The sequence below is a fragment of the Meriones unguiculatus genome, chromosome 3 (assembly GCF_030254825.1).
Source record: "Meriones unguiculatus strain TT.TT164.6M chromosome 3, Bangor_MerUng_6.1, whole genome shotgun sequence".
Classification (NCBI taxonomy): Eukaryota; Metazoa; Chordata; class Mammalia; order Rodentia; family Muridae; genus Meriones; species Meriones unguiculatus.
Genome location: NC_083351.1, coordinates 150,332,291 through 150,347,716, shown reverse-complemented (window position 1 = coordinate 150,347,716; position 15,426 = coordinate 150,332,291). Strand labels below are relative to the sequence as shown.

Sequence of the window (15,426 nt, the reverse complement as noted above, 5' to 3'; positions counted from 1 at the left end):
GAAGATAAGATCCTAAAAATCCATAGGGAGAGCTTGGCTTAATTCAAAGTCACACAGATTACAGAAAAAATAGTCTTTGCCAGATGGAGAGTGTCAGCAAGCAAACATGGCGCCTTCTCCCTGTTGTTTCAGATGGTAGTAAAGATTTTTTTTCACATTTAAACAGTGAAAACTAAACTTTTTCAAGTCAAAAGGCACGCTTTTAGGAAAGCTTGGATATGACAGTTCTAAACAGAAGCCTTTGGTTGAAAGCCACGGGGTAGATGGAACTGTGGTCCTTAATCCTGACTCCAGAAGAAACAGTCAAAGCGAAACAGGGCCGGTTGCCCACTGCGCTGGCAAATTCCCAGAGGCTGCCACAGGATTGCAGTAAAACCAGGAGAGGGCTGCCTCAAACAGAGCAGAAGAGAGCTGACTCCTGAGAATGGCCTTCTGACCTCCAACACATGCCACCCATGCCCCACAATAGCAGACACAGAGCATGGTAATAGAGGTTTCCTATTTTTAATATTCTGAAGCTACTAAATGCCAGTGAGCCACATTCAAAGAGGCTTGAATGGTGTTCTGACAAAACATTTCACCTCAATGTGAATTTTAGTTTTTGAGCATTTGAATTAAAAAAAAAAAAAAAAAAAACCCGAATCCTGGACTTTGAAAATGTGATAAGCAAACCAGCTCCCAGCATTAGCCATCAGTGCATTGTCCCAAGCAGAACTGCTTTTCTCCCGTTTCTCTTCTTCCTTCTCCTCTTTATTTTTCACTCTTACACAAAACCACTTAAGCATTCTGAGGAAGACGGAGACATTCAAAAAAGAAAATTCTGATGAGAATTTTACTTTAAATAAGATAAGCCACCCTCTAACAGGGACTGGAAAAATGAGGTGAAGAAAAGCAGGAGCTAGAAACAGCAGGCTGAGCCAAAGGCCCAGAAGGTCCCCCTCTTCACCGGAAGCAGCAGCAGCGCATTCACAAGCCGGGATGTGTAAGCCACTCAGTCGCCTTGCGACAGTCTTTAAGGACGAGTAGTGTTAAATAATTCACGCAGGGCTGGTTTCACTGGCCGTGAAGGACTAGCCAAAGCCACAAAGCGGCACAACCTGGGTTCCATGCCAGCCAAGGTCAGGGATCATGCTGGGACTGTCTCTGCTGAGAATCTCCCACACTAGCCTCCCAAGACTGCAGGCGTGGGAAATCAACTTAAAACCAGACTCGTCCGTTAAAGGAAAACGTTCACCCACCCTAATGTCTCCCACTACCAACTGGACCATGGCTTCTGTGGTTCTGTTTTGTTGGCTAATTTGGGTGCAGAGGCTCGAACCCAGGACCCTGTAGGTGCCAAGCGCATACTCTACCCCAGGACCACGGTCCCAGCACCTAAGCAAGCTGCCCATGAGTGCACCCCTCTACCTCTGTTCAGCTCTTTCACATCGCCAACAGCAACGATGCCGCAGGCCAACATTTGTATCACTTGATTTAAGAAGATTCATCTGTAAACTAAAGCAAAAGACCTCAGGCTAGACCTGGCTTATAAATGATTCTTTTTTTTTTTTAAATAAATAAATAAATAACAGCAGTGTAATGGTTTTAACAGTCAGTCTCCAAAGATGTGTTCCAGCTGTAATTAAAACAGGGCTGTCCCGGGCTCCCATTTCGTTTTAATTTATATCAAGATAACTCAGACGAGCTCACTGGCATGTGGAGAAACCATCTCAAGTCCAGTGGCAAGATACTCGGTGTCTTCCCCTTCTCGAGAGCCACAGGGCTGGAGGTGAAAGACATCCCAGGGATCCTCACGACCAACCCTACTGCGCTGTTTTTCCTCAGCACTAAAGCAGGCGATCTGTATGTAGTGACGCCTCGCTCACAGGACTGCCCGTCGGTGACCGTTTGTCAAAACCGTAAGCGCTTTTACTTAACAAATCAATTGCAATCAGCGTGGAGGAGACCAAAGTCCCGTGGTTTCTCACTTAGGACTCTCGATCCAGAAGAGATTCCAAATGTTCTCGTGGCTTCTTCGGTTGCATTCACAACCTCTCTGGGCTGTCCCAGCCAGAAAGAGCGGGGCAGTTTCAGGCCCTCACCCGGCCCCACTTCCTTCACGGCAGGTGCCGCTTGCTCCCTGGCGGCAGCACATTGTGGACTTGGAGGATAAATGCGTCACCTATTACTGTTGATTTATGGTCCCTCTCTGGTAGCAGCACAGCACCTCCACGGTGCAGGTCCTGGGTCCAAGCGTGTGCCCAGAGACGGCAGCCCCAGTCACAGACCATACATGTGAATCTGTCAAATGGCCCTTTCCCCTTCCACGTGAGATATTTGAGGCCCGTGGGCATAAAGTGACACGTCGAAGGTCATGAGGGCAATCAGAGGCAATGCTGGGCCTCAGGAGCAGACTTGTCCTTTCCCACCCCATCCCTAGAAAGCAGATGTGCTCATTTCACTCCGTGCCCAGGCGTGTCTCCCCCCCACCCCATGCGTCCGCTGCTCAGAAGTTCAGAGACTGAGTGAGTGATTTGCTATAACAGGAATATTTTCACACCAGCTCCAGAGGCTGGCGAGTCTGGGGTCAAATTGCCTGTAGGCTCGGTGACTGGTAAGGGATGGCTTCCTGGTGTATAGTGGTGCCTTCTCTTCCTCCTGCTCTTCCCTCATTCTTCCCTCCTCTCCAGAAACATCGCTCCTTCCTCCAAGGTCTCATGCCACGGTGACCCTCTAAGCTCTGCCCTGTCAGCTCTTCTCCAGCCAAGTGTGAACTCTTTACTTTTCTATCAGCTAACAGCTCCACAGCGTCCAGCACAAACAGCTGCAAGTGGCAAGGGAGGAGAGGATCCACAGGGGACGTCCTGCCTTTCCACATTCAGCATGATTCCTGTTGCCCAGCCAGATGCCACCATCATGGCTGCCCATTGAAAGAGCCCAAAGGGGACCATCTCTCACTGCTAGAAAGAGGATGTCATTAATCCTTACTGCACGTGAAATCAGCTAGCAAGTCACCAAACGTCTACCAGAATGCACTGTTCAACAACAACAGAGGATTTTTTTTTCTGTTTTGTTTTTAATTTAGAAACTATGACAAGGGGCCGGAGAGATGGCTCAGCAGTTAAGAGCACTGGCTGCTCTTCCAGAGGACGCAGGTTCAATTCCCAGCACCCACACGGCAGCTCACAACTGTCTGTAACTCCAGTTCCAGGGGACCTGACACCCTCACACAGACATACATGCTGGCCAGACACCAGTGCACATAAAATAAGAATAAATGATTTAATAAAACACTGACAAACATTATAGATAGAGGTTTGCCATGTCATATCCATGTAATCTATCCCCAAACTGTCATCCTATTCGTGCTATGCTGGGATGCCCCGCACATTTACAGTAGACAGATTTGGGCTAGAGGATGGAAATGGTACTTTTCACTAAGGGTCATAACATAGGACACAGGCACTCACTTTCTATACCCCAGGGTAAGTGTGGAAAGTGACATCCTGTTTTGTTTCTCTGTACCTAGAACCAACCAGAGCTATCTGTAACCAGCAGAAAGCGCAGAAAATCGTAAGCTAAAATTGTGTCCCCACGCCACATTTGCGTAGCAATCACTTATCTTCTTCCCCTTGCCCCTTTAAAAGGAGAGATTTGTAAATACCAACAGCATCTGGCTTACGACTTTAAGCGAAGCTTCGAGTTCCCTAAAATAATTGTCGCTCACTGGTTATTGATAAGAAGCTGATCATCACTAGGAACTGAGCATGTACCAGAAAGAAATACTAGACTCAATGTTACCTAACATAGACACCTGTAAGATATTAACCATGCCACTCTGGAGCCGCTTACAACCCAGCCTACAGCTCCTCTGTCCGTGGTTCACCTGTGACTCCCCATAAGAAATACATGTCAGAGTGCTTGACTGACACCCTCTCTGTTTTCCCCACAGTTACAACCGGTAACATCTGTTTGTTGTTGTTGTGTATCTGTGTTCATGTGTGTGCAAGTGCATGTGTGTGTGTGAGAAGGCGAGGAGTCAATACTGGGTACCTTCTTCATCACTTCAGCTTATTGTCCGACACGGGGTCTCTCACTGAACTTACAGCTCACCCATTTGGCCGGGAAGTCCCAGGAGTCCTCCCGGCTACACATCCCCAGCCCTGTGATTAAAGGCATGCACCCCCATGCCTGGCCTTTTGACATGGATGTCAGAGAATACACTAAACACTTGACCACCTGAACCATCCCCCACCCCTAATGTCCAACATTTTAATACGCTTTTCTCAGAATTAGATAAAACTACGGCACCCCTACCCCATTTCAGAAGGTGTAACAGCCTAAATAACATTATGAACATAATGAAATCACCCCGCCTTTGGATGAATGTGTAACTAGCATCATGTCCAACACGCAATGACACCAGCATAGGCCTCCTGACACAGGACAGCTGAGCGCACTAAACAGCCCACTGGTGGTCCAGAGTTCCTGCTTTCCTGAGTGCCCAGCCTACTAACAGGGAGCGCTCTGGGATATGGAGAGCTCAGCTCAGTGACCCAGCCTCTAATCGGAGGGGCCGGTCTAGATCAGTGATGCCTAACAGAAATACAGTGCAAGCTTTGTACACAATTATAAATTTTCTAATGGAGACACTGATGAAAACCATAAAGACGGCCAAAATCAAGACCGGTCAGTATTTTATCTAATCTATCATAGCCAAAATGATACTATTTCAAGGTGTAATAAACATTTTAAAGTTACAAATGGCATATTTTTACAACCTTTCTCCTCCTAATAACCCAGCACATATTTTAGGCTGTCAGCACATCTCCTGGGAACAGTGAGGCCATATGCCGCTGCACGGGTCTAATTACCCGCTGGCCCTTCTCTCAGCACCACAAGATATTCTAATAAAGAAGACAACAGATTTACAGATCAGGGTGCCCTTAGAAAGCCTACAAAATAGCTCTCCAGAAACTCTAAGCAACCTCAAACAAACAAACAAACAAAACACGATGTTTTGTTCTCATTGGAACATTGTTCTTTTGGACTTAGTGGCTGTGTAAACCAGTGAATTGTCCCTTCTACTACCGTAACCCTGCCCCCACTCTCACCACCTCCTAAAAACCTCCAGGTTTGTTAAGAACATTCCAGACAACGTACAAGTGATTGTGGAATCATTGAGGCATCTTAAAAAAAAAAAAGAAAGAAAAGAGAAGGTAATATGAGAGTTCAATAAGAATGACCAAGAAAATGTTCTGATGACCGTGTTATCATCCACCTATTAAGAGGATGCTGTGAAATAAAAATCTGCACATGATTTGCAGTCATTTCCCCCATTACTCAGCATCTACAGAGAGATCCCCGAGGCTCCCCCACCGGCATATGCGCTGTATTGTTTACGAGTCCCTTTGTGATGAGAGATCTGCCTCCGCCAGATGGCTGGTCTGGGATAAGAGCGCATTAGGCAACTGCAGAACAAAGCGAAGCTAGCTAGCCTTCCCAGGCACTGGGCCTAGGACCCGGCCTCATCCACTTAACCCATCACAAACTGGGACCGGCAGGAGCGTCATAACGGAAGCCAGGAAACATCACAGCGTCTGTCACTGGGACACCCAAAGAGGAAAAAGTCACCCAAGGTGTACTGTTAAGAGTTCTTCAGAGCAAAACGAGACGTTTCCCTGGATTCACATAATCACTCAACGTGTACGTAGATGGAAACATCACACACGATGCCCCATTATTATGTGTAACTTGTATGTTTTATGTGTATTTAAATTTTAAATGAAAAATTGAAATTTTATTTTTTCAAGAACTTCTCAAAAAAAAAAAAGAAGAAGAAGAAGAAGGAAGAATTGAAGCAGTGGTTCAGGGGAGCCTGGGTCACACCGGGGTCTAAACTGCCCTGCTGGCTCTGTCACAGCACCCCCAAGAACCCACACTGAGAACCATCCTCACTGGTGACCACTCATGGCTGTGGCTGTGACGGTTGGTTTTGTCGTTAATGGCGATCTCAGGATTGTGGTGTTTCTTTCCTTTTCCCTTCTCCCAGACAAGGGAAACACAGGCTAACAATTACACATGTGAACTCTCACTGATAATTTACCGACTCCAGCTTAAACAATTACCACGCGTTCAAGCAGCCCAGCCTCACCCCGAGCCTGTGCCCGGATGTCCCTTGGTGCCAGCCAAACCTTTGTCGGTGATGGGTCTGCTTGTTTCTCCCCCAGACCAGGGGGAGAACAAGCTGGTCCTCTTTTCTGCTCTCTTGGATTAACTCCTCTGAGCAGCTACTATCCCCTTTCCCTTCCTGTTCTCACCACCTGCCTCTGAAAGCCACTGACTTCTGACTTCCTCCAGTGTTTGGGAGAAGCATTTTCTGTGTCCCTTCCTCAGTCACTTGAACACAGCACCAATCTGAGAGGCAAGCATCCTGACGCCTCCTCTCAGCGCAGTACACAGCCCACAGACATGCAGAAAGGCTGCTGAGGGTTCTAGTACTACCCTTTGCATCGCTAATGCTTTAAGGAACACACACAAGGGAACTTTCTAGAATATTAAAGCGTATCCGTGTGCTATTCTATTTGGCTTCTTCAATATATGTAGCAATGTCACTTTACCACTGCCTGGCTAGGAAGCATCTCTTTGAGGCGCCTTCTGTCTTTGTACTTACAGTCTTTATAATCAGGTTCCTCTTATGAATAAGGGGTCTGCAACCTTTGACTGCTCACACATGTGGAAATCACGCCTCTAAACTGCAAACAGCCACACTCCTATGCTTCAAAGCCATCGGTACAGGAAAATATTCAAAATGACTTGGTGTCTGTCTTTAAGAATGCCACACCAAGAATAAAACGGATAAAAATATAATGAGAACCAAATTTATTAACTCCCTAAACATAAATTACAGCAACTATGACCATCCAACAGCCAAGTTTCTTTTTGTGTCTTGTTTTTAGAGACAGGCTTTTTCTGTGTAGCCCTGTCTATTCTTGAACTTCCTCTGTAGACCAGGCTGGTCTCCAACCCAGACATCCGCCTGCCTCTCCCTTCCAAGTGCTGGACTAAAGGTGTGCACCATCATCAAGAAGCTAAGTTTCTTGATTCTCACAAAAATTATGACAGTTCACTAGGGGTTAAGGATTAGAAAATAAAAGGAATAAATTAATAAAGATAAAACCCTCATTGCTGTGCCAATGGGCCTGGACCACTACAATAATAGACAGTTTCATTAGATGCAAAAAAAAAAAAGCCATTTTTATAAGGCTTGGGAGGGCTTGCTTCTGTTTTGTCTGGTTTGGGACACGCCTTCCTATGTAACAAGGCTGCCCTTGAACTCCTTCTGCCTCGGTGATCTGAACACCGGGATTATAGGCCGGTCCAGCTTACAAAATGATTTTTTTCATAGGCAACCTAAGGACAAAACTGAGTGTTTAACAATAAGTACAACTATATCTACATGCAGTTGTAACTAATCTCAGAAGAGCATGAAGACTGACAAGCAAAAATACACAAATTTCCAAAAACGCGTACATCATTAAGCTGCTTCTTCAAGGTACCATTATCTATACAAACCCTGATTTTTAAAATTGCCAGCTTCTGGGCCGGAGAGATGGCTCCAGTTAGCATCGTGTGCTGCTCCTGCAGAGGACCCAAACGTAGTTGCCAGTGTCCAGGCTGGATGGCTCACAACCACCCGTGACCCCAGGTCCAGAGGAACCGGCACCATTAGCCTGTGCGCACGCCTGCACCGCGCACATTACCCCACATGTATGCGCATAAACACACATATAATTTAAAAGTTAAATCTGAGCGCTGGAGAGACAACTCAGCGATTAAGAATGCTCGGTGCTCCTCCTGAAGAGCCAAGTTCAGTTCCCAACACCCACATAGGATGGCTCACAACCATCTGTAACTCCAGCTCCTGAGGATATAACCCTTCTTCTGGCCTCTGGAGGCATCTGCTCGCTCTCTCTCACATTAAACATTAAAAAGAAGCCTTGAAAGACGAAAAGTTTTGTCCAATTTAATTTAACAAAGTGGTTAAGGGAAGGTTAGGAGAGGGGTGGGATGGCACGTTTGCTCGGAGTGCTAGCATCTGAGAGGTAAGCAGGACGATCAGGGTTTCAAGGCCAGTCTCAGTTACATAAAGTTCTGGAGGCTAACCTGGGCTACATGAGACTCTATCTCAAAAAAATAAAAGGGCAGCGCTTTAAGAAAGTGCTTGTACTCAACTGCCTCTCCATCTTACAGTCTTTGAGCTAGCGTCCTTCACTGCATCTGGAGTTGGCCATTCTTGCTAGCCTGGCTGGCCAGCAAGCCCTTGGGAGCCCCTATTTCCACCCCTATTATTGGGGTTAAAGATACATGCCACCATGTCCTACATTTTATGTGGGTGATAGGGATCCAAACTCAGGTCCCCATGTCTGCACAGCAAAAACTTTATCCCCTGAGCCATTTTTGCAGCTTCCTAACAACATTTTTTAAGAGTGGGAGAGTCCAGCTGGGGTACAAAGAGAAACAGCTGGGATACAAAGTGAATAAACTATAATTAGTAAAAAAAAAATTTTAATTTTAAAAAAAAGAGTGGGGGAGTCCCAGAAACAACATATATTACAATCAAGTAATTACTAAAACGTAGGAAATGCTGATTTAAAAACTGAAATATATATTAAAAAATTGAAATATATATTCAATATACATGTATAATAGTTGATGGTGGATTCTTACATGTACTTTGTGATTTTGAGACCGATCAATACACTATAAAGTACCCTCTGTGGCTTTTAAGTCTTCATTTGTGCCTTAACAACAGCCGACACGCATTTGTAATGAAGTCTTTTTATAGTTACACAGCTATACTGTGTCTCTTCTGAAGATATATTAAACCTTTGGGCATGCAATAAAAATGACCAATTAATTGACTCTATCACAAAAACCTGAGAAGCTATTCCAAAATATTTACTTTAAAGACCAGCCAAGTCAAAATGAATTACTGGTTTCCTGTGTAAGCTCTCATACATATAAACTAAGTTAGAAATGGACTTCAAATGAGTGCTTTCAAAGGAAGCTATAAAACATGTGCTCTATTAGGGAAAATTTTAATGTTGCCACCCAAATTTATGGTTTTACTTAAGGCATGAACTCTCTGCCGCAGTCACTGGGAAGGGAATCCAGAAGAGAAGCGGGGTCAAGAGCAGAGACACGATTTGGGGTCCAACAGGACTCAATTTGAACCCCCTCATTGTCCCTCACTAACTTTGGGACCTTTTACAAGTTCATAAAAAGCTCATTGAGTCCTAACTTCAGTTATCAAACAGAAACATAAGGCCTCCTGCCGGGACAGTTGTGAGGGTTAAATTAGATAATGCCTAAATAGACTGCTTAGCTTGGGGCCTTGACCACGAGAAATACTCAGTAAATGTCAATTACCAAAGAAAGAAATGTTTAAGAAACACGTATGTTTTGGGATGGGGGGAGGCTGGGCTCCCTCGGATGTCCTAGGCAAGTGCTTCACCATTTGATCCTCTAAGAATGTATTTTCATATGTTATTTAATATTCAAATTTCACCTGAGGTGAAGATTTTGAAGGAAAAGCGTAGAGACGCAACAACGGATTTTTCCCGGGTGCGCTTCCCCTGGCAATCCTTCCTGTCAGTGCTTTCGGAAGCACTGGACTCTTCAGTGGAGCTAAAGCAGCATCTTAAGAATGATTTAGGAAACACACGTAGAAAAATCTAAACATACTTCAAGGGCTTAAACATGTGTCACTGATGATGGACACGGTGGTGTGTGGGTCAACAATTCCAGCAGCTGGGAGATTGAGGCGGAAGGCTAGACTTTACAGCAACTCTGTCCCCAAAAGCCACAGGATGGGGACATGGGCAGACTGCCTCGCATCTGCACGCTCCTAGCCCCAGTCCTAAAAAAAAAAAAAAAAAAAAAAAATCACACACGCACACAAGCATGCACGCACTGCGCGTCTGTATACCAAGGAACAATATATCCTAGAATTCAATATATTCCACCCTTTTACCTTTGAATAGTGAGGATAAAAATAAGCTATCCTTAACTGTTTAGCTGGTGTTTGATATTGTGCAAAAGATACGTGCCTGTCGTTTCATTTGACCCTCACAAAATTCCTTCAGGAAGAAGGAACCTCACAGAGGAGGAGACCGAAATTTTGAACTACTTGCCAAGACAAAAGGCTCCTTACAAGGGCAGCCATTTGCAAACGCAGTCCCTCAACTCAAGACTTTGGCTTACTTACTTGCTATTCCTTGTATAAAATTTATCCTGGCTGTAGACTTTTCCCATGGCTTTAGCTAGAGTGTCATTTTTCAGGGTTGCGGAATGGCTCAGGGGAGGTTGAGATTCAGGGGCCGAAGCAGCAAGCAGGCTTGCATTCCAGCCTCTGCCCCTGGCACTGTTGCTTTGGTGGCAAGAGTTGGCAAGTCATTTAATCCCACTGTATCTAGATTTCCTTACCTACAAATCGGAATGATATCATCTGCCACTGTGTTGCACAAGGAGACTGTGAAAAATAAGCACACTTAGCAAGTGAAATGTCCTACTGTCCTCTCCAGCTAAAGGAGAGCTTCACTGGGACCACCTAGAAGGCCCCGCGCTTCATGAATATGCAAACCAACTATGACCATAAAAGGCAGGCACCAGGCTTTCATGAAAACAGTGTGGAAATGCTCTGCAGTTGTAGGTACGTAGCAGGTCTTCAGCAAACGTTCATGAAAGCCAGCCTGCCACACCTGCACGCATATTTTATTCATTTTCATTTTTATCCCCAGCCTATTCTTTCCATCACTAACTGCTGAAGACCACTCCGTGCCACATCAGAAATACGGACTGGGGCTCAGCATGGAGGCACACACCCACAATCCCAGCTTTCTGGAGGTGGAGGCAGAAGGATCAGGACTTCCCTGCATTCTGGGCTACACAATGAGGTCGAAGCCAGGCAGGACTAAATGAGACTGTCCCAAAGAAAAGAAAGAAAGAAAAGAAACAAATGCAGATCGTGGAGGACCTGAGTTTGGACCCTCAGCCCACATATAAAAGACAGTATGTGGAGAAGCTGCTGGGGGGAACAGCCAGTCCAGCCAAACTGATATCAGAGCTTCAGGTCCAATTCAGTGAGAGACCCTGTCTCAAAATACAAGATGGAGAACATCAAACCACTAGCCTCCACAGGCTGCACACACACACACACACACACACACACACCATGCACGCGCTCATGCGTGCACGCGCACACACTGGTGAGTAGTACACACACATACAAACATACGTAAAAACGGACGAAAGATAATTGTTACAGAACTGTATAAGGAAAAACGCAAAATGCAGCTTTTTCACCCAGCAATAATGGCTTGTGCTATCACAACGCCTTGTAATCTATGAAGAGCTGTATAGTTTTGTTTCTTATTCCAATTACCTAAGTCTATCACGCCAGCATCATTATCTTCCTGGCTCCAGATTCAGTGCTCGGCTTATACTGCCAAGTCTTGAAAGTTTCTCAGTTGTTACAGGTGATTCTAAATAAAAACTCTGGAGTAAAATTTAACTAATCAATAGTAATCTATCTATCTATCTATACAATTGCAGACACTCCACACACACATTTTTGAGTTAACATAATCCATAATGCAACCACATAACCTATACAAGACACATTTTCAAATGTTTCTTTTAAAAACTGTCCTCTGAATTTCTTTTTCCTCATAGGCAATTTTCTCTTGGGGGTTTGGGTGGGAAGGCCAGGCGTCTCCCAAGTAATAAAGGCTGTGGCCGTGAAGGTGCCCTCCCTTTGTTGACTCTAAACATTATTCAAAATTGTCCAGATGCCCGAGTCACAAACAATGCCAAATGACAGTTGGCCATTTTTATTATATAATTCAACAACTACTGTAGAGAATTTTTTTAAAGGGGGAACATCGATTTAACCGACAGCTTAATGAATTGCTCATTTGCCATGGGATATCTGCTCAAACCTTTTACTAAAATTGCCCTATCCTTTGTATTCTAACCACTCCCCTTCCTGACTGCCACCTCCCTAACACACACACACACACACACACACACACACACACCCTCAATCTACACCCAATGCCAGATCAGCTTCCCGGCCTTTATCCGTAAAACCATATTAAAATTTCACAGCACATGGTCACAGTTACTAGGTCCTCTCCACCCTCCCCCTACACCGAATCAACATCTCAAAAAAAAAAAAAAAAAAAAAATCGACACTCTTCCCTTAAAACCCACAATTCAGAAAAGCATTGCGATGTCTCGGGTGTGAAAGCATCTAACGTGAAAATCCAAACGTCTGTTCTTGGCTGACACTCGGTGCTTTTAAAAAGCCATACCCCACCCACCGCATTCAAGGGGTTAGAGGTCCAACCTCGCCCCCCACAGAGCTCTCCCTGAGAAAGGGCGTTTAGAGCTGCGGGGAGACCTTCGCGGTGGGAGAAGACCACGGCGAGCCCGGTTCACGCCCCGGCGGCGCGCGGCGCCCGGCGGCTCCGGCCCGGGGAGGGAAACCTTTGTTCGCCTCTGCCAGCAGACCGGTGGCTCCTCAGAACCGGGGCAGCGAGAGTTGGCGCGCACCGGCCCGGCAGTGGAGGTTAAACAAAGCCGTGCAGCCCGGGGGACGAGGCTGAGCCGCTACGCATCCCGGCTCCGGGCTGGCGAGGTCCGGCTGTGCGCGGTGGAGGGACCGGGGGACGCGGGCAGGGCGCGGGCAGGGGCGCGGGGCGGCGCGGGTCCCACGCTCCCGGCAAGTTCCCCGGGCTGCAGCCGGCCCGCAGGTTCGTCCCGGGGACCCGGGGGCGCGCACGCCCCGCCGAGGTCCGGAAGAGAGGGGCCGTGGCGCGCGCTGGGGAGGGAGGGTCGCCGCCCCCAAAGACCTCCCGCGCCCCGGGACTCGGTCGGGCCCGCCCGGAGGGAGAAGCCGCCCATTGTCTGTCCCCGCGGGCCGCGGGCGCTCACCTGCCGTTCGGACGGAGCGACGCGCGTCCCGGGAGCGTCCTGGCCCGCGGAGGCTCGGCAGCAGCAGCGGCGGCGGCAGCAGCTCCAGCAGCGGCGGCGGCAGCCCCAGCCAGCGCGCCCGGCTCTCAGGAGCCCGCGGCCTCCATTGCTCTCCCCGCCGCCGCCACCGCGCGGCACTGCGCGCCCGGCCCCGCGCGCCGCGGTCACATGCTCCGCCCGCTTGCCCGCCCGCCCGCCCGCGCCTCGGCCGCTCGGACCCGCGCCCGCCCCTCCCGGGGACCGCAGCGCTTGGCCAGTCCAGAGATCCGACGGCGCGCCCCCCCTCCACCCCGACGGCTCCGCGCCCCGGCTGACCCGAAACCAGCAGGTAGCCCGGGGCTCCGGGTGGGACTTACAGTGGCCTCTCCACCCGCTGCGGGAATGAACCCAGCCAGGGCCGAATGCAGTAGTCGAGGCGCACCTTGCAAGGGGCAAGAGGCCAGGACCATCAGTCGCTGTCCTCTCGAGATGACAAGTCAAGTCCCGGGTATTTGCATGAAGCGCTCACTCACTCAAGCGACCTGGACCATAGAGACCTTTCGCCCTGCACCGCAGCAGAATGGATCTGGAACTCCTGAGTCTCACAAGTGGAAGGATGTCCCTCCCGAGACTGAAAAACTACTCAGTGCATTTGAACGCACTGACGTTGGTCATTCTTGGCCCCACTCATAAGGAAATTAAATATTGACTTTGATATCTTAGGGAGAAAGATTATCTCTTCCTTTTGTGGGTTAGCTAAAGCAATGAGACCTGACTCCATACTTTGTTGCTACGAATACAGGGATACCAAAATTAATTTAGTTTTCTCGTGGAACAAAGCAAACCAAACAAAGCAAAGATTTTCAGTTACAAAAGATGCCCAAAGCCAACCCTAACATTTACTCCATAACGAATGAAAGGTCCCAGTGACCAAGACAGGGCTGATAATCTCAATGCTGGCCTCGCCAGTGACTCAGAAGAGACCGATTCTGGAAATCCTATTGGGTGGCAGGTTAGCCAATTGTTTTGCTGGATAATTTTTGTTGTTGTTGTTTTTGGGGTTCTTTTTGTTTTGTTTTTCGAGACAGGGTTTCTCTGTCTACAGCCCTGGCTGCCCTGAAACTCGCTCTGTAGACCAGGCTGGCCTCGAACTCACAGAGATCTGCCTGCCTCTGCCTCCCAAGTGCTGGAATTACAGGCAGGTGCCAGCACACCTGGCCTGGCTAACAGTTTCAATTAAACGTCAGCCTAAGTTTTGGTTGTGAATTTTTAAGAGCATACGTGCTGTTTCACTGATCATTGCCTGCACATGCCCTAAGCCATGGCTGCCTTACTTCAGATAAGAATAATGAGTTTTAGAAAGTGTTGAGCAGATTCCTTTTGGTTTGGTAGCACTAGAAGTTCAAAATGAAATCTGGGCAGAACATACAACGGGGGGCTTTTTCTGGCTACATTATACTCTTGATGCTCATGCCAACTGCACAAGAACCACTCTATAAAAAATTCAAATTTATGCAAGTGTAGGTCTACTGTCTTTTCATTTTGTAAGACAAATATGACTGCTTTCATGCTGTTAAATATTCTAGGGAGTTGAGGCTCACATAGGAATGTTCTAGTGACTATGTATCAGACTTCAAGTCAGAAGCTAAGAGGATGCCTTGACTATCTTTTGAGCTATTTGTCTTGGCTTTTGACTATGACACCATATCAATAACAACAGTCCATGGAATAGTTAGCAAGGAGCTATTAAGTTCATGCTACGATAACGGAAAATTTCAGACCAAACTCGGCACATTCAGGGTAGGATGGCTGCAGACTAACGGAAACCTTCAAAGTGGCTCCATATTAAACTTTCCTGCTTAGAAGGTGCCACGTTTGACAGAGTGTCTTCCTTCTGACTGCTCAGGCATACTGGTTCATAGTTCATACCAACAAAAGAAAACATAAGGATAACTGAATATCTATATGCAAAAAAAATTATATAAGAATCAACTTAAAATACATGCTAAGCATGAACGTGAGAGCTAAACCTATCAAACTCTTAGGAAAAAAAAAAAAACCTCACAGTGATGGTTTGGAGAGGGCAAGCCAAAATCCAACTAATAATAGAGGCATCTAAGGACATTATTTTGCAACAAAAGGAACGAAGTACTAATTAACACATATATGAGCCTTGTGTATATCAGGGCTGACCCTTGAGAACATTGCAAGTGAAAGAAACCAGACGCAAAAGACCAAATATGGCATGGGCTCTTAGACTGAGTACGTAGACAGGCAACTCTCCTGAAACAACCACGGGTCATGTGAGGAAGGTGAGTTGGAGGAAAATAGAAAGTGGGTATTTGGAAAGATGAGCATGTTCTAAAGTTGTGGAACTGGCTTTGCAACTGTGGGTTTCCTTAGATATCATTGACTCATATAGGACAGTGG

At 46.8% G+C, this 15,426-nt stretch overlaps 1 protein-coding gene across 5 annotated transcripts in view; it reads right to left on the bottom strand.

Annotated features, from left to right (window-relative positions):
* The window catches only part of Cracd (capping protein inhibiting regulator of actin dynamics), a 206,504-nt gene extending 193,015 nt beyond the window's left edge, over nt 1–13,489 (bottom strand). For 4 of the 5 annotated variants that reach the window (XM_060380785.1, XM_060380788.1, XM_060380790.1 and 1 more), the window contains exon 1: nt 12,979–13,118. The gene's annotated coding sequence lies outside the window, so the exon portion shown is untranslated. Of the gene's footprint in view, nt 1–12,978; nt 13,119–13,373 lie in introns of those variants that run through there. The other variant, XM_060380786.1, reaches the window with a different exon arrangement.
* Between the last annotated feature and the right edge of the window lie 1,937 nt (nt 13,490–15,426).